Genomic DNA, 24966 nt, shown 5'->3' with positions numbered 1-24966 from the left:
GTATACTCACATTTGTGTGAGTATGTGCACATCCACGCATATGCAGAGGTCAGAGGAGGAACTTGGGAGTCCCCTATATGCTTCTCTGCCTTAATCTCATGTAACAGGGTCTCTCCCTGATCCTAGAGCTAGCCTGCAGCCAGCAAGGCCCAGATAACCCTCCTTCTGAGATTAGAGGCGTACAAATCACACCTGGCTTTTTTTGTGGGTTCTGAGGATTTGAACTCAGATACTCATGCTTACCCAGCAAGTGCTCCTCTCCAGTGAGCCATCTCTCAGCCTCCCCTCCCCCTTTTAATGTTTTAAAGTCTAATCAGGCTTGCAAATTCTACGTGATGATGATTATCTGTTTTGACTCACAGTGAATTTATTTGAAGCTGTATCTAGCAGAGAGGCCCCAAACCAGCCAACCAGCCAACCAGCCAAGAGAAAGACAAAGATCAAATGCATATTACTCATGGACAGTATTTATTGTAGCATATGGCTAGTGTATAAGGATGAAATAGTACTATGTATCTCGGGGGCTCTTTGAAATGAAAATTACTTGAATTAACTTTTCAGGCAAACCAAATTATGCATATGCTGCTTCTGTAAGGCTATACAAAATCAATGTTTGTGGAGAGTAGAACAGGGGCTCTCATAAATCATCCTTTCAGAAAGAACTCTCCTACCTGCGGGGATTTCCCCCTCATTTTGGCTTTTTTTTTTTTTTTAGATGAATGGAGAATTTTCTCCACAAATTATTAATTATTCCAGCTTGCCTATAGAACTCCGTTTCTTGTAGTTATGTAGGAGTCAGTGCTATTCAAACTGCCGCTTTTGATGAAGTAATCGTCCGCTTCTGGGGCCTCTTTTCAGCTGCCCTGGGCGTGCTTCCCATGTAAACGACTGCCAAATAGATTCTTTCGACATTCCAGCCAATTAAAATACATTTAAAGTGCAGCTGGTGGAAAGGCAAGCCGGGCGATCCCGATCGCAAGGAGAACTTCGGGGCAGCGAGATAGAAAAACAAACTTTGGGGCTCCCGCAAGGCAGAAAAGAAGTCAGAAAGGGGAGCTACCTTTCACGTTAGCCTCCAAGCGGAGATGACACCTGGATCCCCGCCTTAAAAGACAGAAACTAAGGCAGGGAAGACTGGGAGGGTGTGAGTTTTTCTCTCATTGCCTGTGGAAGCTGAGTGTTGGCCGAGTGCCCAGTGTGGTACTGCATTCAAACACCCACAGAACACAGGCGTGTTTGTTAAGCAAGCCAGTGATCAAAAAACTCCTACAGGAAGATCCGAGAACCCCCAGGAGCCCTCCTGGATAGAACTAGGACTTTGGATCCAGTGAGACAGAACGCGCGCGCACGAGCTAGCTAAAGGTGGCTGAGCATCCAGCTGGCCCGTCTGCTATGCCTTTTAGGTAAGCATAGAATTTTTTTCTTTGCTTCGCTTTCTGCCCCACTGAGTGTGGATGCTGGTGTAGAGAATCAAGGTCACTGTGCTCGGGAGGAGCAGAGCAATGGTCTGGAGCTCTGATTTGCAGGCTCGTGTGATCTTTCTGGAGGACTCTGAGGAGTCACTCGGTGCAATAGTGTGAATAGATACAGGCATCGCCCAGCACGTGGTGTGGATGCACATGTGGCTCCTTGCTACTTTCTTCCGGTACTTGCTTTGCGAGAATCCAGGTTGGAGTTTGACAGTGAACTGCTTCCTCCTTGGAACCTGTAATTGCCCATCTAATGGTTGTTTGAGTTCTAATCCCCATTCCTTTTTGCCGCTGCCCCCTTGTTGTGCTACCAGCCCCAAAGTCTCTTTGGTTGTCGTTTTTCCTCCTAGATTAATATTCAATTAAAAGCAAGCATTTTGCTTTCCTAAAGAAACGCCAAAATGTTTGGAAATGTCTTGGTAAAAATCCTGATTTTCTTCGGAGATGTTTCTTAATGGGACTGTCCTTCAACTCACTGTTTTCTTGTACTCAGGGAAACACAACCCAGGTATCTTGGCACTGCAGTTAGCTCCATCAGTCCCCAGCTCAGGGGTCCCAAGCCCCTGTCCAACTTATATACCAGAGAGCACTGAGCAGATGTATAGTTGAGCACTGGGCATCAATTCCTACCCACCAGTTGCCAGATGAAAGATATTCAAGGCTCTGGACTGTTTCCTATCCCCGGCTTGTCACAGTTGCCCCATTGTGGCTCCAATTTTTGTTCGCTGTGAACAAAGAATCTCGCACATTTCACGGTGAGGTATCATGTTGCAGCCTCGTCCTGAGCACTGTTTAATGTGCCTTATTAATCTCTAACGTGCCAGTAGCTCAGAGACCATGCCTAGCAGAGACTTTCCACTTTTTTTTTTTTTTTTTTTTGAGCTACCTGCTGCCAAGATAAACGGCGGTTGGCCCAGGAGGGGTATTTTAAGGGATCTTGCAACAGCATCGTTTTTTTACCCATTAAGAGTGGCGTGAGTCAGTGAAAGAAATATTGAATAGGGGCGAACCCAGGAAAAATCTGACTCAGCTCTCTGCCCATTGAATGGACTCACTGGAGAGAGGCCATCCTCTCGTACACACGGGACTCAGTGCTCCTGGCGGCAGGAGAACGTCCCCTTGCTATGTGTGCACATGGAGCTGTGTTTACGAAATAGGTATTGTGGGAATGGAGACATGTGTGAACACAGATAACTTCCCTGTCTGTGGCAGTGTCAGAACCCTGCAGGGGGGTGGGGTGGGGGGAGGCTACATTCCTGACCTGTGCCTGTCCCATGCAAACATTTCAGACCCCTCCTCCCAAACTGAACGATAGGCAGTGGTCTCTGAAGTCCCATTTGGACCCAAAGGGGACTTTGTGATGAATAATTGGGTGGCAGACCTTGGGCAAAGGAATGGCAAGGTGACATACAGAATTACTGCCTGGTTGGCAAGTCCAGAGAATGAATGGCCGGCCTCTTCAGGCTCTGAGTTACTCATCAAGCCAGAGCAGAAGGAGGGATACCTCTGGTTCCTGGGAGATGGGGTAGAAGTCATATGCCTGGGTGATTCTGCGTTTAAACATGTGCTCCAGAAGCAGCTACTTCCTTGAAAGGAACAATGCTTTATTAATGCGTACAGACATGCAGTGTACTTTGATCATATTCACTCCTGCTCCCTCTCCTGAACTCTCAGACTCACACCTCCCAAACGCATGCCCTCTTTTTAAAAAGAGGTTTTATGTATACGCATATAGCTGTTTTGTCTGCATGTAGTATATGTATCACCTATATTCCTGGTGCCCACAGAGGTCAGAAGAAGGCATCACATCCCCTGGAAAAGGAGTTATGGATGGTTGTGAGCCATTGTATGGGTGCTAGGAACCAAACCTGTGTCGTCTTCAAAAGCAGATGCTCTTAGACACTGGGACACTGGTCCAGCTTCCAACCCACTTTACCCTCCCCTTTCTTTAAAAAAAAAAAAAGAAAAAGTAACCTGCCATATTCCCTTTGAACTACCCACATGCTCCTGGGAGTGGGGCTATCCACTAGGGCATACTTGACTTACCAGGGGCTACATCTTAAAAAACAAACAAGCAACAACAAAATAAGTCTTCCTCCCTCCAAAGCCATTATTTGCCATTAGAGGCTCAGTTAGGAGTAAGGGCTCCCGAGCCATCTCTCGATGCTGACATGTTGGTTGACTTGATCTTGTGCAGGTAAAACACAGGTGTGGTAAATTGACTAGTGCGACTGTTCTGTCATGACCAGAAGACAGTTCTGGTGTGATCAGACCTTTGGCTTGGACAGTAGTTTTACTCCTTCTTCATAGGTGGTACCTGAGTCTTTGGGCGGATATCTACAGACACATGTTCTATGTAAGACCTCTGCTGGGATTGCTCTGGAAGCCCTGACCAGGATCTGGGCAGAGCTCCAATTGCCTTTCTGAAGTAGGGAGCACACTACACAAAGAGTTACTAATACACTTGGACAGTGATGGGGAGGATCAAGGGGAAGATGGAGCTGCCATTAGGCAGGTGGTTTTATTTTCTTTAGGTCAAGTCCTGTCTCCTTCCTGTGGCTCAATACAGGGGTTGGCCAGCTACAAATCAGGCCAAACACTGCCTACTTGGAAGATAGCCACCCCTGTTTGTTGACTTACTGTCTGTGGCTGCTGCTACCAGCAGGAGACTGAGTCATGGTGGCTACAGGCAGCAGAGAATAGGTACTATCTGCAGGAAGCATCAGAGGAGCTAGGCATAAGCATCATAGGCTAAGCATCATAGAGAATGATGCTTCTTGAGTTACCTGTGCACTTGGACTAATCTGGTTTCAAATTTCCATTCTGTCATAGGTGGGTCATTTTATGAAATGTGATTCAAACATGGCTTCAGTATTGTGGTGCTGTGTAACTTCTATGGAATCTGAATACTCTCTGTGTGTGTGTACGTGTGTATGGGTTATAGGCACTAAATCTTGGATGTTATTCCTTGGACACTTTTGACTTTTCAAGTTTGAGACAGAATCTCTCATTGGCCTGGAACTTTGTCACCACAGGAAGCTCCCAAGGATCTGCCTATCTCTACCTCCCATCTATCACTGGGGTTACAGGTACAAGTTGTATCACTGCACAGGGCTTTTTATACAGTGCTGTGGTTTGAAAATGAAATGTCCCCCATAGACTCACAAATCTGTACACTTGGTCTCTGCTGGCTAAGCTCTTTGCAGATGTTATGGAACCTTTAGGAGGCAGAGGCTGCTGAAGGAAGTACATCACTGTGTGAATGTGCTAGCGTGTGTGTGTGTGTGTGTGTGTGTGTGTGTGTGTGTGTGTGTGTGTGTGTGTTGAGGGTTGACTATCTTATAGTCTGGCCCTACTTCCCTTCCTGTTCCCTCTGCCTCCTGTGTGTGGATTATGGATTTTTTTTTTTCACTTCCTGTCAGGTCAGTCTTCGGTTGCTACTGCCATGCCCAGCCATGACAGACTGAATCCCCCCAGGAACTGTTAGTCTTCCTTCCCTGGCTTGTTTTCTGTCAGAGTGTTTTATGCCAGCAACAGAAAACTTCTAGGGATCAGAACTCGTGCCCTCACACTTGGGAGGTGAGCCCTTTACCCAGCGAACTGGCTCCCTGGTCTGGGAGTTTTCTTTCTTAGATTTTTGTCCTGATCTGGTGGTCAACCGCAAGTTGTAGACAAATTGGCCTGGGCCTTCGTGCCAACTTAGAGCAACTTTAGGCTCTTTCAAGGTTTTGCTGCCACTGCCTTAGACCATGCTCTTCCATGAACCAAGGAATATGTCCATCAAGTTTTTCTCTATTTTGGGGCCTTGGGCATCGATGTTTGCTCTGCTTGCAAGTCTCTGTGGAATTCTTTACTTGGCTCTTCCTCCCGTCTATATCTCTATTGGAATTGACTTCGCTGGGACTGGGGTCATGTTTCAGTCACTTAGGTGCTTACCTTGCAACCCCGAGGACCTGAGTTCGTATCCCTGAACCAACACAGAAAACAACAACAGCTGGAAGTAGTGTTGCATATTTACAATTCCAGTGCCAGGGACGTGGAGACAGGAGGGTCTCTGGGGCTCACTGGCTTGTCAACTTGGCCTAACTGGTGAGTTCCAGGCCAGTGAAAGATCCTGTTTCAAAAATGCACTGTGGATGGCAACTTATTAATAACAGCCAAGGCTATCCTCTGGTCTCCACATGCATAGATACATGCATGTAAACACACACACACACAAACACACACACAAATACACACAAGTACATAGACACACATACAAGTACACATGCACACAGACACACATTCATGGCATCAATTAGGCCTTTTGACCATTTACCTCAAAAAATTTCCCTCATCTCACAGTTTTTCTGTTTAGTATTTTAAACATTTATTTTATATGGGTGTATTTATGGGGGATCAATTGTGCCACCGCAGATAAGTAGAGGTCAGAGGACAACATACTGGAGTTAGTTCTTTCTTTCAACCAGACAGGTTCCAGGGTTTGAACTTGGGTTGTCAGGCTTGGCAGCAAGTACTCTCACCCCCTGAGCCAGCTCGTTGGCCCTCCCATTAGTTTCCCACTGTGCTTGTTACTCTCAATGCTCTCCTTGTTATGGCTTCCTTTGCTGCTTCCTTATCTTTTTAGTCCACACTTCTGTGACAGTCTCATTCAGTAAAGGACACCATGGTACCTTTGGGCTTAAGCAGGAGGAGAGATTTTTCTCACTGGTTTTAGGTGGCATGGAAAGACTCACAGAAAGAACCGGGCAGGCACTGGGCTGAATTCCAAGGGAAGGCCTGGGAACAGGGGGATGAAACCTACCCGTGGGAGTGTGTCAGAACCACAGACGCCGCCTCGGCTAGCTCCAGGGTCTCCCCGCCTCTACCGTGTCCTCTCTCCCATTACAGCAAATGCCTGCTGTCCCCTAGCCCTCGCTGTGAGACAGAGCAGCCAGCATAGTGGTCTGTTTAAAGGGACTCTCAAGGGTTGATTTGATTGAAGGCCACATCCCCCAGGGGAGGGCGGAGTCTATGGTAGGTGAAGCCTAGAAAGTCCCATAGTTTCCTCTCTCCTCCTGTCTCCATCTTCTCCATCTCTCTCCTCCTCCTCTTATTCTTTCTCCTCGGTCTCTTCTACCATCTTTTGCCTTCCCTCCTGTCTCCCTTCCTTTTCTCAACCTCTTCCCTTCTTCCTTCTCCCCGCCCCCTTTCCCTTTCTCTCCCTCCTCATTTCTTTCCTTTCCCTCCAAAGCTGTCAGATAAATAAACTTCTCTTAGTGAATTATTTTCCTCCACAGTTTTGTTGCAGTAGACAAGCCAGCTGCATGGCTGTGTGGAGTTTGTATCTCCACACTCCAGGCTGCTGTGTGGAGTTTGCATCCCACACTCCAGGCTGCTGTGTGGAGTTTGCATCCCACACTCCAGGCTGCTGTGTGGAGTTTGCATCCCACACTCCAGGCTGCTGTGTGGAGATAGCATCCCACACTCCAGGCTGCTGTGTGGAGTTTGCATCCCAACACTCCCAGGCTGATATGGTCTCCTGAACACAATGTGTGTAGAACTTAGTCCACATGGAGTCAGGCAATACCTCACTGTCTTCAACTTGTGGGGCTGGGTAGAGCGGCAGCATCCTGGAGTCACAAAAGCAGGGACATCGCCCAGAAAGTTGATGGCTTGGGCTATGCAAGTGGCAAGACCTTGTCTGAAGAAAACAAAAACAAGGAACAAATGGGAAAAAAAAAACCCTAACAATAAACAAGTCAAAGTCAGCCATAACATCTTAGTTTCTTTTAGTCCCTGAATTAGAATGGTATCTGGAACCTGTCTGCTCCTATCCTGGGAGGCAGTCTCTCTAAGGGGAGGGACCCTTGTCACCACCCTAGAGGAGAGTGCAGGTCAGTGGCTGACATGTGAATACATGCACAGTGGATTTGTTTTATTTTATTTATTCTATTTATTTCTGTATTTCGCACACACGTAGAATATTCTAAGTCTTTCCATTATCCTTTCTTCTCCTCCACTCCTCTCCCATTAAATCTCCTGCCAAGAGTTCCTTCCCACTTTCATGTTATCTTTTTGTATGTAACCCACTGTGGTTAAAGAGTTGCCCGCGTGACGGTGGGCACGGGTTATTTACTTGAGCTAGGATAGTTTTCCTGTGGCTATACCCCTGAGATAAGACTGCCCTCCCTTTGCCCCTAGCAACTGTTAACTGCCACCATGGGGAGAGGGAAGGGCTCATGAGTCCCCATGCATAATGGAATGCTGACGGACTTGTCTTGTTCAGGTCTTATGCACAAAGCCAGGGCATGCAAGCAGGACTCTATTACTGCCATGCATACATTGGTGAATAGTGTGCTCCACAGAGGTCTATAATTTACAGAAGGTTTTCATACAAAAGGATTTGTATATACCATTCAGCCTGGTAGGAAATGGTCTTGTAGCCAATAGACTCAACTGGGAAATGTACCTTGGCCTTCAAATTGAAATCTATCCACATAGATGCTGTTAATAAGCCTGCTCATGAATAGGTGACTTGGGGTGCGAGGTGATGTCATCATTTTCTGGGGGCTTATCATAAGCCCTGTACTACACCACACGCTACACACATATGCTATACTATTTAATCCAAACAAAGTCATAGGCTGAGAAAGCATTAGTATTTAGTAAAAGGAAGTAGACACTGCCTAGCCAAATGGCTTGCCTAAGTGTGTAGTGGAGTTAGATTTAATCCCTTGACCTTCCAAACCCGGGAGTCTAAGCTCTTAACCTCTAGTTTAACCCCACTTGTAATTTATTGTTCCGGATGTTGGCCAGTCACCTGAGACTTCCCCTTTGGTTTCCAGCCTAGTGACGCTAATCTTCTGCTTTAATCACTTCATACCTTAGCAAGGTGCAGCCTGATCATGTGGGCTAAAGTGGCAGAACAGGGCACTGGTGACTCCTGATGACCCTGCTGATACTGGTAAAAAATGTGTGAGTCTCTAGGTCAGGTTCTAGAAGGGGTGGGAGAGAATCTGATTTCAAATGATTAAATGTCTGGCAGGCATCCTAGACTCTAGAACACCCCTCTCTCCTCCATCCTTGTGCTAGACGTTAGATAAAAAGTCTTTGGGTTCTATCTGGTTGAAATCCTACATTGCATGACTTCCATTAAACTCAGTGATGTTGGTTTCGCTAAGGTAGGTTTATAATGTGACTTCTTCCTCCATCTTTGTTGGGTAGATGGTAAAAGCATCATCTATTACATATGCATTTCTATGCTGGTTACTTTTTCAAGGGGAGTTAAAACTTGGAATGGTAGATAGTTTTTCTACATTAATGCAATCTAGTAATTTAGAAAAACAAAAGGTTCTGCTGGTTTAGGTTAGTGAGCTTTGTAGGTCATCTTGTTAGACTGTCTTCTCTAGCTTTTATCACTACCCTGTATGAAGGCAAGAGAAGGATCCTCTGCTCTGACATATTGACTAAGATATTCATTATTGATTAAGACCTCAGAGAAGAGCGAGGGAAGAGGGTCTGAACCCTCATTATCCAGATGACCCCAGTGAGTTTTGACTCTTGGTTTACTGACTCTGTGTACAACTGTCTTACTCTTCTATGTCATTCTGTTCTACCTCTAAGGTCATGCTGTGATCCAGTCCTGACCCGTCTCAAATGAGACCAGTGGGCACAGCCTGAAGGAGGATTCAGGGCCAGGGAGATGACTCAGCTGTAAAGGGCTTGTGTGGAGGTACAAAGACCTGTGCTTGATTTCCAGAATCCACACAGAGCTGGCTGTGGTGTGCTGGGGAGGTAGAGACAGGAGGATTCCTGGAAGTCTATGGCCAGTCAGTCTAGCCTGTCCCATGTCCAAGACCAAGGGGAAAGTCTGTCTCAACAGAAAAGGAGGATACCAGAGGTGCTTTTTCCAGCCTGCACCTGTATGCTCTCACACACGTATATGTACCTACTCACAAGAGTGTACCAATACACACATGTACACACTCAGACATCCAAAAGGCAAGGTTCCAGTGAAGATGCTGCGGTTATAACTAGGAAGTGCAGCTTGCGGGGAGGAAGAGAGGGAAGGAAGGTCTGAAACACAAATACAGCTGCAAAGATCATGGGGGTGGTATAAGGAAAGGCAGCTAGCAGAAGAGAGGAAAAAGTAAGCTGTGTGATAATGAGAACCTCCACTGGTCCTTGATGGAAGGATGGCAGGGACTGATCTGGATGAGGTGAACTGTGGAGAGGATCAGCTGGAGGCGGTCCAGATGCAGCATCATTCGGTCCAGCATCAGCATCATAATTGTTGAAATAAAGTCAGCCTGCGCTTTTGAGCTTTTTTTAAAAAAATTTATCCAGAAGACGCTCGAAATTGTAGTTTTAGGTAAAACCTGCACATTTGAAATGCAGTCACTAGTGAAAAAAAAAAAAAAAAGTGATAAAAGATTTTGTGAACAGAAAAACATGTGTGGAAATGCCAGCAGAGCCTTCCAAACTGCTGGTTTGTGGTTTCTGGTGTGAGCTTGCTCTAAGGGTTTATTGTGGGCTTAACGGAGCAAATTCAGTTTTTGTTCCCTTCTCTCCCAGTTAGAGGGCAGTGGTGTGTGTGTGTGTGGGGGGGGGGGTGTGCGTGCGCGTGCGTGCGCGTGTGCGCGCGCTCCTGTGTGACTTGTATGTATGTGCTCATGTATACATGCACATAGGTGCATGCCTATGCAAATGTGTGAACATGTGGGTGACAGAGGTTAACCTTCATTGTCACTCATCAGGCACTGTCTATCTTGTGTTTTCAGACAGTGTCTCTCACTGGGGTAGAACTCATTAAGAGGGCTATGCTGGCTGGCCAGCAAGTCCCAGGGAACTTCTTGCCTCTGCCTACCCAGTGGTAGATTCCAAATGCAAACTACTGTGTCAAGCTTTATCCCATGGATTCTTAGGCCCCAGATTCAGTTCCTTATGCTTACCCAGCAGACGCTTTGCCCACTGAGCCATCACCCGCCCCTGTGGAGCAGATCCTTGACACCTGAGTTTGTGCATTTAGAAAACATCCTCTTTGTTTTCATCGTTCCTCCCTAAATCTGCCAGGCCCCACCACAGCCCTTTCACACACTTAATTTAAGAGATTGCGCCTAACAGGATATCCCCAAGCACACCCCAGGACAGCCTGTGTAAACAATACTTGTAGTGAGCACGAGGAATGGCCCCCAGGGCTCCAGAGAGACATGCTTTAATTAAGTTACATTTCTGACTTTAATTATTGTCTAGACTAGGATGTTTGCAGGCCCGCAGATGCACGGGTAGTGGCTTGGTGAGTTGCTCAGCTTTTCTTCATCTAGGAGGAGTCCACGCAGAGGTGCCAAGAACTCAGAAGGCCTGTGCACCAAGGTTCAGATCTCCATGATGAACAACAGTGTGCACAAAACATTTGATTAGTGCTTTGACACTGACAAATATGTGCTGTCCCCTCATTGCATAGGGAAGGTCACAGCAAAGGGAAAAACTGAATAACACGCATGCACACACAATGCACACATGTGCGTGCGTATACACATGCACATACAAAGAAGTAGAGATGCACATACACTCTCATATGTGGACTCAAACATAATTTACACATGAACACACACATGTATCCACTCAATCATACATACACAGACATGAACACGCAAAGATGTATATGTGCGCACACCATTTAGTCTGCTGGAAGTTCTGGTATATTCTTCAGGAGTCTTGACTTCAGAGGCAGTTCTTTTCATAAACTATATTTTATTTATAGCACTTAAGTGCATGTACAGAGTGTTAGTGATATTCCTAGAGACATTGGAAAATACCACAAGGTTTATGAAAGAAAAGCAAAAACATAAATATATAGGGTCCTTTTATTGTGATATCCCAGAGTCTTTTTGCTGTTTTTTCATGGAGAAAAGGTAATAACAACAAAAGAAAAATTATAAAGCAAACAAAAAATGTTCTAAGAAGAATTTGAAAGTCACCAATTATATTTGTACAGGGAATTCATTCATTCATGAGTAAGTGTTAGTCAAAATACAGATTAGGTCCAGTAAGATAGCTCAGCAGGTAAAGACGCCACCAAAGCTGAGTTTGATCCCCTGGGCCCACATGGTGGAAGGAGAGTAATGGCTCCTGCAAGTTGTCTTCCAACCTCCATACATGCACTATCACACACACACACACACACTCACACAGACACACACAGACACATCTATACAAACACGCAGAGAAACAGAGAGACAGAGAAAGGCAGAGACATACACACAGACACACAGAGAGAGATGGAGACAGACACATACACACAAACATACACACAGAGAAACAGAGACAGAGACATACACACGGACACACAGAAAGAGAGACACCCCTCATACACACACACACACACACACACACACAAGAAAGTTGGTAGGAGGGACAAGAGGCAAGGGCATCTGTCACATCTTGTCATCATCACTGAAGCCAGGAGCTGCCTGTCATATGCAGGTTATGGTAAGACAAACATACACCCAAAGGGTGCTTATTTTTTGAGGAGTTTACACCTTTCCCTTTAAATATACTCTTTCTGAGGCCCAGTCTATGTTGAGGGACTAAGCATAGCTCTTGTTGAGAAGGTTGCACTATTACAGCAGGAACTATGGAGTCTCCTGGCAGCATCCTAGCCTTGAAAGTTAGTATTTACTGCAAAGCAGCCCCCACCATCAGCCAGGGTCTGAAGAAAGAGCATTCTCTGGCAGCAGCAAGCTCGGTCTCTGACGCAGTGTGGATAGCCTCTGTCTTTGAGTAAAGGCATTGAGGGCATGGTAGCCACTACAGAGTTCTGCTGTAGGTACCAGGTATGACCCTCACTGTCCCCAGGTCTCTGGATGCATAAGTCCAGATCCACAAACAGACGTGTAGGGCCAAGCCTGAAACGTGTGGCATGTTCCCTGTCACACCCATTGAGGAATCCCTGAAAAGAACAGGGTGGGTGGTTGATGCTGGTGCCCACTTCCAGCTAGCACACTCACCTTTCACTCTGCTATCCCAAATGCTTTCTTTGTATCCCTGAGTCAGAGCCAAATTGGCCTCACCTGACCTTTTGTGTTCTTAATATTCAACATGACTTGTCTCCTGAGATTATAATCTCCAGTTTTCAGAAACTATGGCTTACATACAGCTACTTTTCAGCTCCTGACGGGGCTTAAATGCAGGTTTACAGCATGTGTTTTTAATTACACGTGATTGCCTGAGGTGCCCCGGGAATGGTTTATCATGGGTTCTGCATTGCTGGTGTGTGGGTTCTGCATTGCTGAATTCAAACCTTAAGTGTTGTTTCCCTTCTTTGGGTTGGGGATGCCCTAGAAGTGGGGTGGGGGGAGAGGGGGCTTTGTTCCCTTTGGCATTATGACTCAGATGAAGGGTGGGATTGGTGGAGTGGGATGGACTTGGTTATGTGAGGCGCAGCCTAGCCTAGTCATGTCATTAGCCTTGCCCCACCCCATCTGTCAACACTGCCCTTGTCCGGAGCTTCCCAACTGTTTAAATGAGTTTTTCTTGGGGCTTGTTTTATCCATCAGGATCCCATGGAGTTTTGGGTTCTTTCCCTTGTTTATCACCAGAGGCCAGAACTGGTTGTCTTTTCTGAGTTGCTAACCTCCAGGGCTATGGATGGAATCTCCCAAATAGTTGAGCGCTGACTCAGAGCATGAGCGCCTTCAGCCAGCCTTAGCTCCCTCTACACTTTGCCTGGCTCACAAAGCACCCAGGCTGCTCTCACAGCAAGACTCTTGCTGTATTGCTCCTTGTTAATGCTCAGCTCTGACTGTGACCATTTGAGAGCAGAAGAAAGGGTCCTGGATAGTGTGCAGATAGAAAAGCGGAAGGAAAATGTCCAGAGGAACCAAGGGGACTAATGGGAGGGGTAGGTAAGTAAGTGTGGATACACAAAACGTGCAACATATATGAAAATGTTCTTCTTTAGCACCGTGCCACATACAATGGATCACTATATGTAGTTAAAATACACTCAGTGAGAGACAGAGGAAGCATTAATGTGTTGAGCCCTGCCTTCAGTTCTTGTCTGTGGATCTACTCACTGGCTGTAATATATCTTGAGTTTTCTGACTACGTAGATTCCTACCATTTGTATTTGGAAAGGCCATGCTATTTTCCTGAGGGGCTGGAGGAAAAAAGGCTATAGATAGTTAGTTAACGTGAAGGAGCACACTTACAATAGGTAAACTGTTTGCAGTGGTGGGTTGCTATGGGGCTACTGTCATCACCTCTGATTGGCTGCAAAATAAAATGCTTTGTGTTTTGTCTCAATGACTTTCTCCTCCTCCTCCTCTCCTCTTACTCTTCTTCCTCTCTTCTCCTCCTTCACCTTCTACTCTCCTCCCCTCCTCCATCTTCTACTTTTTTTTTTTTCAAGACAGGGTTTCTTTGTATAACCCTAGATGTCCTAGAACTCACTCTGTAGACCAGGCTGGCAGTAGGCTCTCATAACCACCCAGCCATGGATTATCAAGGCGTGTTACTGTGACTGTTTATCTTGACAATCACCTTGACATGATCTAGAATCACCCAGTACACTACTCTCTGGGCATGTCTATGAGGGAGCTTCCAGGCTGGTTAAGTGAGTTGAAGAGACTCACCCCTAATGGGGGCAGCATCATCTCATGGCCTGGGGATAAAGGAGATAGTGAGCTGAGCATCAGCATCCATCTCTCTCTGCTTCCTCATAGGCAATACAATATGACCGACCATCTTGTACTTCATGCCTTCCCCTGTGGAACAGACTAGTCCCTCAAATTGTGAGTCAGGGGAAAAAAAGGCTTCAGTTGTATTCTTCATGTATTTATCATAGCAACAACGAAGGTAACCTGTGCAGTCAATGGGAAGCCAATGTGTGTAGCCGGCCACCCCTCCTCCTACCCAACACACACACACACACACACACACACACACACACACACACACACACACCTACCTACCTACCTCTGGGGCAGCAGCAGACTTGTTCCTACTTGTTGTAGGGCATGGAGATAGTGGAGTGAGGAGATGGTAAGGGACACAATGTCTTGTGTTGTGTGTCTAGGCAAACAGAGTTGCTTTATGATGGTGGAGGTGGGTGTCGAAGATGGGGGGGGAGGAGAAAAAGAGAAAAACGTCTTTCTTAGCACCCTACTCCAGGGAACAATGAAAGATATCTCTAATTGTGAAGTTTTCAATGAAATCTTTCTGTTTTAGAGTCCTGGCTGGTGACCGGGATTATACATTTGCTTCACTGTTAATAATAAGCCTTTGCGCCATTAAGACAAGGGTCTTTTTTTGTTTTGTTTTGTTTTTTTAATATATGCTAGCTCTGCCAGAAGGAGTGTGTGGAAGGAGAGGGCTGTGAAACTTTATTGTTTTTGTTTTTCATAATATTTTAGGATTTGCACCTCTGTCTTGGAAGTTTTCTATGTAGACCCCAGAAAAGTGTCCTTTTTTCCATCTTGTAGACTTGCTGTGTTTTTTTTTTGTTTGTTTGTTTGTTTGAAACATGGTCTCAGATTCACTGAGCAGTGGAGGATGATCTTGACCTTCTTATCTTTCTGCCTCCACCTACCAAATGCTAGGATTACAGTCCACCATGATGTCTGGTTTGTACAGTGCTGGAGATGGAACCCCAGGCTACATGCAACCTGGCAAGCATTCCATCAACTGAGCTGCACTGTTACATGTGCAGTGATAACAAGATCTCTTTAGTACACCTCCAGTGTACCAGACAGCAAACATAGCAGCCATTGCATTCTTGTTTTCTTGCTTGCTGGGGGCTTTGTGTACTTCTGCTTGGTGTTCTCTCTGTCTCTGTCTCTGTCTCTCTCTCTCCTATCTATCTACCTATTGTGCAGAAGAGACAGCTGGCAGCTGAAGCTCAGAAATGTTGACTGCCTTGTGAATCGCCAGAGACCTCAGTAGTATGAGCCAGGATTTAAACTCGCATTGGCTTCACTGTTGATCCACTGCAGACCACCTTTCCTGTGTGTTGTTTCCCTGTCCTTTTAATATAGGCTGCATTTGAACAGGAAGAAGGTCATATGTGAAAGCCTTTGAAAATTCGTGATCATTAACACTGAAACTCAAGTCTAGCTGCTTGGAGAGAATCTGGAAATGGAGGGGACCCCTCAGTGCCATGGTTTTTATACAGTTTAAGCATATCTCTGGAAGTGTTCATGTATCCATTCTGCCGATGCTAGTAGTGAAACTTTTAGCGTTTGGAGTCCAGCTTGTCCCTGATGTCTGTTCTTGAGTATCAGGTGTTTTAGACAGGAGTCTCTAGAAGATTAAAACCTGTGGGGTGTATATATATTATAAAAGGAGATTTATTAGATCAGCTTACACAAAAAGGCTGGGCAGTCCACCAGAAGTGTCTGCATGCTGTAGAGGTTGAGAGCCTGGTAGCTGCTCAGTCTGTGTGGCTTGACATCTCAGCAGTCTCAATGTGGTGATGACGGATTGAGGAGTCATGGGAGCCACTGCTCCTTAGTCTGTTGAAAAGCCCAAGAATCTGGAGTTTGATGTTAGCCAAGGTTGGCATCATCATCATCAGTGGATAGACACATTTACCAGCCAGATGTGGAGACTGGCAGGCCACCCTACTTTTTTCTTGGTCCTCTTTATCTTTAAGTTGCCTACTGGAAAGTGCTGCCTACCCAGGTAGAGGGACTTTCCCTCAGTGAACCCTTTCTGCAAATGCCTACAAGGCCTGTCTAGAGGTTTGCCTTTTAGCTGATTCTAGATTCAATACACTTGGCTGTCACGATTAACCATCATGCCATTTCATCTTCCTCTCTCTCTCTCTCTCTCTCTCCCTCCCTCTCTCTCTCTTCTCTCTCTCATTTGATACCATCATGATACCATCTGCCATGTAGTGATGGGGATGTCTTGAAAGAGCTGGTAACCTACAGTTTTAATGCTCGACTTCCAAATAGCTCTTTTTAAAAAATAAAATATCCACCTCTTTTTAACAAACTACTTATCCTTGAGTATAACATCACAGCAAGTGGCCTAATGTTCTTGGGAATGTTATCATCTCAGTGGTTTAGCATATATGGGCAGAGACTTTCCAAGCTCTTTTTCACTCCAGGTACCTATCAAAACTCTGCCTGAAAAAAAAAATGCCTGCAAGAGCCAGGCTGCTCATAAATGGCATTTCTGCTATGGACAGCTACCGTTACTGTGGCTGAACATCTACTCCTGATTTTGGTTATCTGTGATTTCCCCGTTAGAGCCGCTGACTACTGATCACATTATTTATTTTTTCAAGAAGATATTTAAGACCCCCTGATCACACCTCTAAGGGCCAGATTTTTGTTGGCTTTCAGAAGAGAACACAAGGTAAGGTTCCAAAGTCTGAATGTCTGGTTGGTGGAGCACCCTACTAACATCAGCTCCTGAACACAGGAGGGTCCCCGCTCTGCATCACAGTGGCTGTCTAAGGTGCCAAAGAGGGAGAGTGAGGAGAAGGGAAGACTTCAGTCTCTCCTGACCCAGCTCTGCTATCTACTGATATTTCATAGATTTCCCCCATTAATTGTTTTATTCCAATTTAAGGCCACCGTAGAAAACAGAAATTCGACCATGAATGAATACAGGCCAGTGTCTGATATTGACTGTATAGAATTGCACCTCTAGATTAAACTGCCATGTGATTAACTTGACATGCCACATGGACACATTGAGCTGATGACTCTAGTTCCATAGCTTAGGGAGGGTGGCCAGTGCTTTGATAAGCACGGATGTGCAAGGGTCTATATGCTACGCTGTCATGGAATGCTTGGGAGCTACCCAAGAGTAGTTGGTAATATGGTTGGCCTTATTTTAAGTTATTTATGATCCCGTGATCTTATATAGTTATCTAAAATCACATATGCACAATAACAAGAAAGCTGATGGGAACTGTCTAATGAAACAAAGGGGTTAATGACGGGGAGAGATGGATGAGAAAGAGGAAGATAGCACATGATGGGAAATGCTCTCAAAGAGCAGTTGTTTAACACTTCACATGGTGTGTGTGTGGGGGGGGGGGTATATGCATGTGTATATATTCAGGCATGTGTGTGCCTGTTGAGAACAGAAGCCAGTTTGGGTTGTTTCCCTGTATCACCCTTTAGAAGCTTTGAGATAGGGTTTCTCACTGAACCTGGTGCTCACTGAACCAGCCACACTAGCTGTCCAGGGAACTCCAGGGATCCTGCTGTGGGCTGTCTCCACCTCCCTAGTGCAAGCTTCGTCGGCGGCATACAGCTCTTACACAGAAGCTGGGGACCTCAATGCAAGTCCTCATGCTGTCTTCCCAGTCCTACAAGATTATGTGTTTGTATGAAATGGCCTTATGTAACAGTATTATACACACATATGTGTATGTGCATATATATATATATATTTATATGTATATATATATATATATGAATGACTCGCTGTTTATATGGAAACTTAACAGATGATGGAGCATTCATGGGATGAATCTTGTGCAGATCTCCAGGGTATCCAAAGCAGCTTCCTTAGGAATCTCTGCAAAGTTACATGAGATAGAAACCATGGCCGGTAGTTGGTGGCTCTGTCATGCATTTCCCTCATCCACTGCTCCCTATGGCTGTGGAGAATCACAGACCTATGGAGTCATCAACCAAAAGCCTTTCTGCGCTAACCATAGACACAGTCGGTCTTTTGCTGGGCACTGGGATGCTTTTGTTAATCTACCATGGACACCTTTCCCCTAAGTCTTAGAGTGTCAGGACCCTTTTGGAAAATGCCCTGTAACATTGGCCCAGCCTTCGGAAAAAGGCTGTTGTCAAGGGGTAGGCAGTGGCAGGATGGAGGCTTTGAAGGCACAATCAAAGTACCAGCCATTGCTCCTGAATTAACACTGTGAAGAGGCTGGGAGTTGAGTTATTATAGTGGAAAATTACAATTTTGTTCAATTCTATTTTTAAGTCATTTTGTCAAACCCGAGACCATAGATTTGAGCATTTTTATTAAGCTTTAAGGTGAGGCACCAAAGGGATGTCTGACCCTTAGAGCAGAAGGCTTGCTGGCCAGTCACCATTGCATCCCCCCACTCCCAACTGATATTACCTGAGTAGGCTCTCAAAGCACACTCTGGTCTTTTGATTTAGTTAACTGTCAATCAAGAGGGCTGTTGTGGAACACTGTCATTGGCTTGTCATGACTGCTGGTCCCCTAGACTCAGAGCACTTGTGATGGCTGCAGGAGACCTGCACAAGACTGGCTCCATTAAGGTACCATCATTGAGAAGGAGAGGGACAAACAAGGTCCTGTCCACCCCCCTGCCCCCCACCACAATATTTACAGGCAGTTAATGGATGCTCACAGCCATTTGCTTCAGTATTGTAGCCACTCACATATTGTTTGTGCAGGGAATCCCTTACTTGTACTAATGTAAATAGCACCAATTAACCCATTGCATCACAAGCTAGACTCCAGGGGAATGCTTTTCTTTAGTCTGTGCTGAATGCAGTCTCTGGGGTAAATAACCATTTGTTAGTTTCCCCAGGAAAGACCACACAACCATCCCAGACTAAGTATAGTCTGATGTAAATGCTTTTGCTTTCCTATGGTGTGAAAGTGATAGGCATTTAGTAAACTCGGTTGTCTGTGAGTGGGTCTCTTCAGGGGCTGTCACCAGGCAGTGTGATGTTTTCTGAGATGCTGGCCTTCCAGCAGTGAGCCCCAGGCCCATCTCAGCCACATAGATAGAGCAAACAAAGACTACATGCAGCATGCTGCTGTGTGAGATGAAACCACAGTTATGACTTTAAGTAGCTTATTGGGATGCTGCCCCATCAAAGTTGAGAAGCATTTTGTTTTCCTTGAGGCTGCATGGCTGTGCTACCCAACCTTTTGAATTTTCTATCAGCTGTCAACCCTATCTCTTCTATTTTCTGCTTTTCTCTGTAGCTAAAAGCAATGCAAGGACCAGTTTCTGCAGAGGTGTTTACCTAGCTACCCTGTCCCTCAAATCTGGGCAACTGCTAACTGATTTATGTGTCCTGGTCCTAAATGTTGCTGAGTTTTTAAGAAGCAAGTCTTTGTAGAATATGGTGCAGCTTTGCAATAGAGATTATTTTCAAACACTTCTGCCCACTGCTTATCCATAAAGTGTTTTGAATACATAAAGGTGACTTTTAATAGAGTCATTTATTTATTGTGAATGTTCATGTGTGTCTGTGTGCACAGGGTGTGCATGAATATGTGTGCATATATATATATATATATGGAGGTCATAGGACAGTTCTATCCCTCTGGGCTTTTCATGGCCTGGAACTTTGTCAAGCTGACTAGACCTGCTGTCTGGAGAGCACTGGAGAGCAAGGCTCCAGAGACCCTCCTGTGTGTCCCTCCCATCTTACTATCACTGGGATTACAGGAGTATGCCACCACACCCAAATTTTAACCAGAATCTTGATGATCCAAAAGCAGGTCTTCAGGCTTGCATGTGATCGAGATATTCAACCTAGATCTTTGAGAAGGACCTCTGTGGACTGGGTTGGTCTTGTTTAAACTCATGGCAATCCTCCTGCCTGGGCCTTCTGAGTGCTGGGATTATAGGTGTGAGCCATCATGCTTTAAACGGGGTTTTGTAAAACGAGATAGATTCATGTTTGTTTTTTCAAAAATTATCTGGTGTTGGTTATAAGAACAATGGTAGATTAACAAGTGTCTAGTGGGTGTTTAGAGAAGGAAGCTGTGCTTTATTGCACAGGAGGAAAAGGAGTAGGAACATTCCTTTGAAGAATCTATTTCTTTGAAATGAAACATGTGTCTGAGAACAATTATAGAAGCAGTTGGCAGCATGTTCTCTCATAAGCATCGGTTCGAAGGCACAGTTCAATTGCTGGCTCAGTGAGGAGTATGGAAAAGATGATTGAGTAGAGATCTGAGTGTTGGAGGGACTAAGAAGACACTTTTTCAGGGCATTCTCAATGTTCAAACTCATCCAAAAGCCTGTGTCCAGGGCTGGATATACAAAGGGTCGGATCTCAGAGGATTTAGATTAATGGATGGGGGGCGGGGGGAGAAGTGGGACAGAGGAAATGGGTCCCAGTGATGGAAGAGGAAAGCCAGATTCTGCAAGCTCCTCCCTGCTTATATTCATCCCTCGAGGTCTGTTACTACTTAGGGGGAGGGGACTGGTGTGCATACAGGCAAGGACAAACTTCACCCAGCATCGGACTTGTTCCTAGGACTACCCAAATTAAAAAAAAAAGAAAATCCTAATCCTAGGACTATCAACCTTATTTCTTCAGGTTGTCTGGCTGATGAGCCCCTGGGTTCCCTCTGCCTCCCCCTCCATAGTTCTGGGATTATAGGGTACACAGTACTACACGCAGATTTAAAAATTGTTTTTACGTGGGTCCCCCTGCTTGCCACACAACCACTTTAGTGACTGAGCCATCTGCCCAGCCTTTAGTGTGTTCTAACAAAGGACCCAAGAGAACCGCATACAGTCACTCCATCTTCCCACTCATCGAACTCCAAGATACAGTGATAACCGGCTGAGGTTCTTGCCCACCCCCACCTCTCGGAAAGCTCAGAGCTGAGCCAGGCACCGCTTCCAAGCCTGGGAGACAACCTGTCTGAGCTTCTTATTCCCCTAGTAGCTTTTATAGAGTTCTCTGGCCAGAGGGAAAGTGCAGAGCCACTTGAAAACCATATAAAACAAATGTGTAATGGGGTTGGCAATGTTCTGAACAGAGCTACCAAGAATGCATACTGCAGGGAGGGACGGAGAGCCCATTCCTGACTGCAACCTATTTCGAATGGAAAAGTGTTTATTAGAAGAATTCTCCCCGCCAGTGAGTTGTACTTTCTACCCATCTGCCTTTGTCCTCCTCGTTTCGTTTGTTAACCTTCCAACAGTGTATGCACGTGGTGTGGTGAATGCTTTGAGACACTGGGGAATTCTGTCTATGAGAGCATCATGTTCTTTTTTTTTTTTTTTTTTTTTTTTCTTTTTAAGAGGGCACACATATCTGACTGAAGACTACACACTGTTCTGTTATCTTGGCCTGTCACTTGTTATATTTAATGTGTGATAACTATCTGTCTCTATTCAATTTTAAGGGCCTCACTGCCCCAGCTCTGCCATTCTTAATTAGGAATTATGTGGGTAAATTATAGTCCTCCTATTTTAGGATATGGTTAGGAGAAACAAAGTACGTGCTTATGGGGGGGGGCTTGCACAATCTTTATAAAGTGGTGAGTCACCGCCCACTCCTGGGTTGGCTTCCAGACCCATCAGATGAGTGCAGGTTCTCCTCCAGGCCGTGCAATCCCACTCGGGGTTCTTGTTCACCTGAATTCGGAGGACATTTCCAGCAGTTGTTCCTGCCTTTGGGCCATGAACTCCTCCATGTGGGAGGGAGATGCCGAGTGACCTGGAAGGGTGTGTAACTGCACATGACACCGAGATCTGAAAGGACAATGTGTCCCCTTCAATGTGCAGGGTTTTCCAAAAGCTTATACATATATATGTATCCGTATTTTATTTTATTAAAGTATCTCTCTCTCTCTCTGTGTGTGTGTGTGTGTGTGTGTAATCTGTATATGTGTAGGAATGAGTCCTTCAATGCAGGATCCTTCAGAGGTCAGAAGAGGATAATGGTTCCTCTGCAACTAGAGTTGTAGGTAACTGTGAGTCACCCAGCATGGGTACAGGTGGTTCTTTAATAAGAACCACAAAGATATATGCAACAAAAGTCATGTCTTCTACAAGGGCAATACCTGTTCATAACTCCTGAGCCATCTCTCCAATTCCTTAATTTTTAATTAAAAGGGCGTTCATTATAGAATGTCCATGTGTACTTTAAATACACTTTTGTATTTACCTGCCAAGTAGGCCCTTATCCCCCACCCCGTTCCCCTTGCTCATCCTCAGAGATCTATCCATCCATCCATCATCTACCAATCATCTATCAATCCATCTATTATCTATATTTCTATTTTTCATCTATCTACCGATCATCTATCTATCTATTATCTTTTGTCATCTATCTATCATTTATATATCTGTCACTACTTGTGTGCATATGTGCACATGTATGCCCCAGGATAAGTATGGGAGTCAGAGGACAACTTGCAGGAGCCAGCTTGTCTTTCTACTCTCTAGGTTTCAGAGACTGAACCAGGTCCCTTGGCTTGGTAGCAAGTACCTTTACCTGAATCATCTCTAGCCTTCAGTGTTTTACTTCTTTGATTCTATTATTAATGAGATTATTTTCCCAATTCTGTTTGTTGTTACCCTGTAGATATTTACCTGACTATCACATGTTAGTTCTTTATCTTGCATCTTGCCTAATTTTTATTAGTTAAAAGAGTTTTGTGTAGTCATTATATTTTACTTATATTTAAGATGTAATTTGAAATGAACATGGACTTTTTAAAATTTTATTTTCAATTTAGATGGCTTTTATCATTTAGTGTCAGGTTTATTTGTTCCAGCTAAGACATTCCAAAGTGTACTGAGTAGAAGAGGAGAGGAGGCCCAGCCTAGTTTCTGATCTTAAAGGAGAAATTCTTGAAATTCTTAGTTTTCGTCACTGAGCACAATTTACATGTGGTCTTTTCATAGATTATATTCATTGTGGTGCAGATATTTCTATCTATTCCTAATTTGTTGGTCTTTTATTTATTTATTTATTTATTTTACTTTGAAGGAGAGTTGAGGGTTTTTTGTTTTTGTTTTTTGTTTTTGAGACAGAGTTTCTCTGTGTAGCCCTGGCTGTCTCTGTCCCAGAACTCTCTTTGTAGGTTGGAGATCCACCTGCCTCTTCTTCCCTAGTGCTGGGATTAAAGTCATGCACCACCTCCATCAGGCAAGTTGTTTTTAAACTGTACACACATACACAGAACAGCACATAAAGCCGTTTTTATTCATATCGAATTTCTCCATCTCTCTTCCACACTCCTTCCATCCTCCCATCTCTTCTTGTTTTGATTTCTCATTTGATGCTTCAATAACCAAAATATGAGTGATTTTAAAAAGTCCATGTTCATTTCAAATTACATCTTAAATATAAGTAAAATATAATGACTACACAAAACTCTTTTAACTAATAAAAATAAGGCAAGATGCAAGATAGAGAACTAACATGTGATAGTCAGGTGAATATCTACAGGGTAACACTCCGAAGCTGAGGAAGTCGCTCAGTGGATAAGAACATTTTCTACACAAGCAGAGGAACTGTGTTCAGATTCCATCCCACATAAAGAAGGCTAGGTGTGGCTATGTATACCCGGAACCCAGGCGATGAGGCTGAGTCAGGAGTACCACTGGGGCTTGCTGCCTTCTGGATGCCGCCGGTAGAGCTCCAGGTTCAGTGAAAGGCCCCACCTGAAGGGGATAATCAGAGAACTGTACTGACATCTGCCTTTGGCTTCTGTGTGCACACATGCTCTCCTCACACACATATCTGCCTACATGGGCATATACACACCTACACTGCTTTCCCATACACACTCACATGCTGCCTCAGTTACACCCTCTCTCATAGAAATACATACACATACACACAGACATGTACACACAGACACAGACACACACACACAGGCACGCATGCACGCACACACCCTATTCATTGTGCTCTTAACTACAGTCCTATAAATTTCTAATATTTTTTTGTTATATACTTGGTACTCCGCAGCACTAATATTAATGATTAACATGTTGTCAATATTGCTGGTAATACAAACACCAAGAGCAATCAACAATTTTTGAGCATGACTGAGTTGGCAGGTACTGAGTTAAGTAATTTACATGCTTTTTTTAAAATAAAAACATAATGTTTATTAAAACCCTGTAAGATAAATAAGCATATTCATTAATTTTAATGAGTATTCTCAGCTAATACTACTGAAAAATAATGCTAAATTTTATTCTTCATGAAAAAGTCTACAAATAAATGCAACAATTTCTGTTTTTTTTTTTTTAATAAGTTGCTTCTTGTCAGTATATTGCTTCCTTAAATTTTACTTTGAGACCTTCATCATTTCTACTTGGATTTTTGTCTTAGTTAGGGACAAAACACAAGTAAGAAAGAAAGGGTTTATTCAGCTTACATTTCCACATAGCTTTTCATCACCAAAGGAAGTCAGGATGAGAACTCAAGCAGGTCAGGGTCCTGGAAGCAGGAGCTAATGCAAAGACCATGGAAGGGAGCTACTTACTGGCTTACTTCCCTGGCTTGCTCAGCCTGCTTTCTTATAGAACCCAGGACCACCAGCCCAGGGATGGTACCACCCACCATGGGTTGGGCCTTCCCCCACTGATCACTAATTGAGAAAATGCCTTACAGCTGGATCTCATGGAGGCATTTTCTCAAAGAAGGCTCCTCCCTCTCTCCCATAACTCTAGTTTGTGTCAAGGTGACATAAAACCAGCCAGTACAACTGACTTCTTGTCAACTTGACACACAAACACACTATTAGGCCACACCCTTCCTTTCTTATTCATCCCCAAGACTTTAAA

At 44.7% G+C, this 24966-nt stretch overlaps 1 protein-coding gene across 1 annotated transcript in view; it reads left to right on the top strand.

Moving 5' to 3' along the window:
- Positions 1-1119: 1119 nt before the first annotated feature.
- Nckap5 (NCK associated protein 5) overlaps positions 1120-24966 on the top strand; it is an 806966-nt gene continuing 783119 nt past the window's right edge. The window contains exon 1 of the mRNA XM_051203949.1: positions 1120-1403. The gene's annotated coding sequence lies outside the window, so the exon portion shown is untranslated. The remainder of the gene's footprint in view (positions 1404-24966) is intronic.

Source organism: Phodopus roborovskii, unplaced genomic scaffold (assembly GCF_943737965.1).
Source record: "Phodopus roborovskii unplaced genomic scaffold, PHOROB, whole genome shotgun sequence".
In the NCBI taxonomy this organism is placed as follows: Eukaryota; Metazoa; Chordata; class Mammalia; order Rodentia; family Cricetidae; genus Phodopus; species Phodopus roborovskii.
The sequence above is the reverse complement of the archived record's forward strand: the minus strand, read 5'-3'. Positions and strand labels throughout refer to the sequence as shown.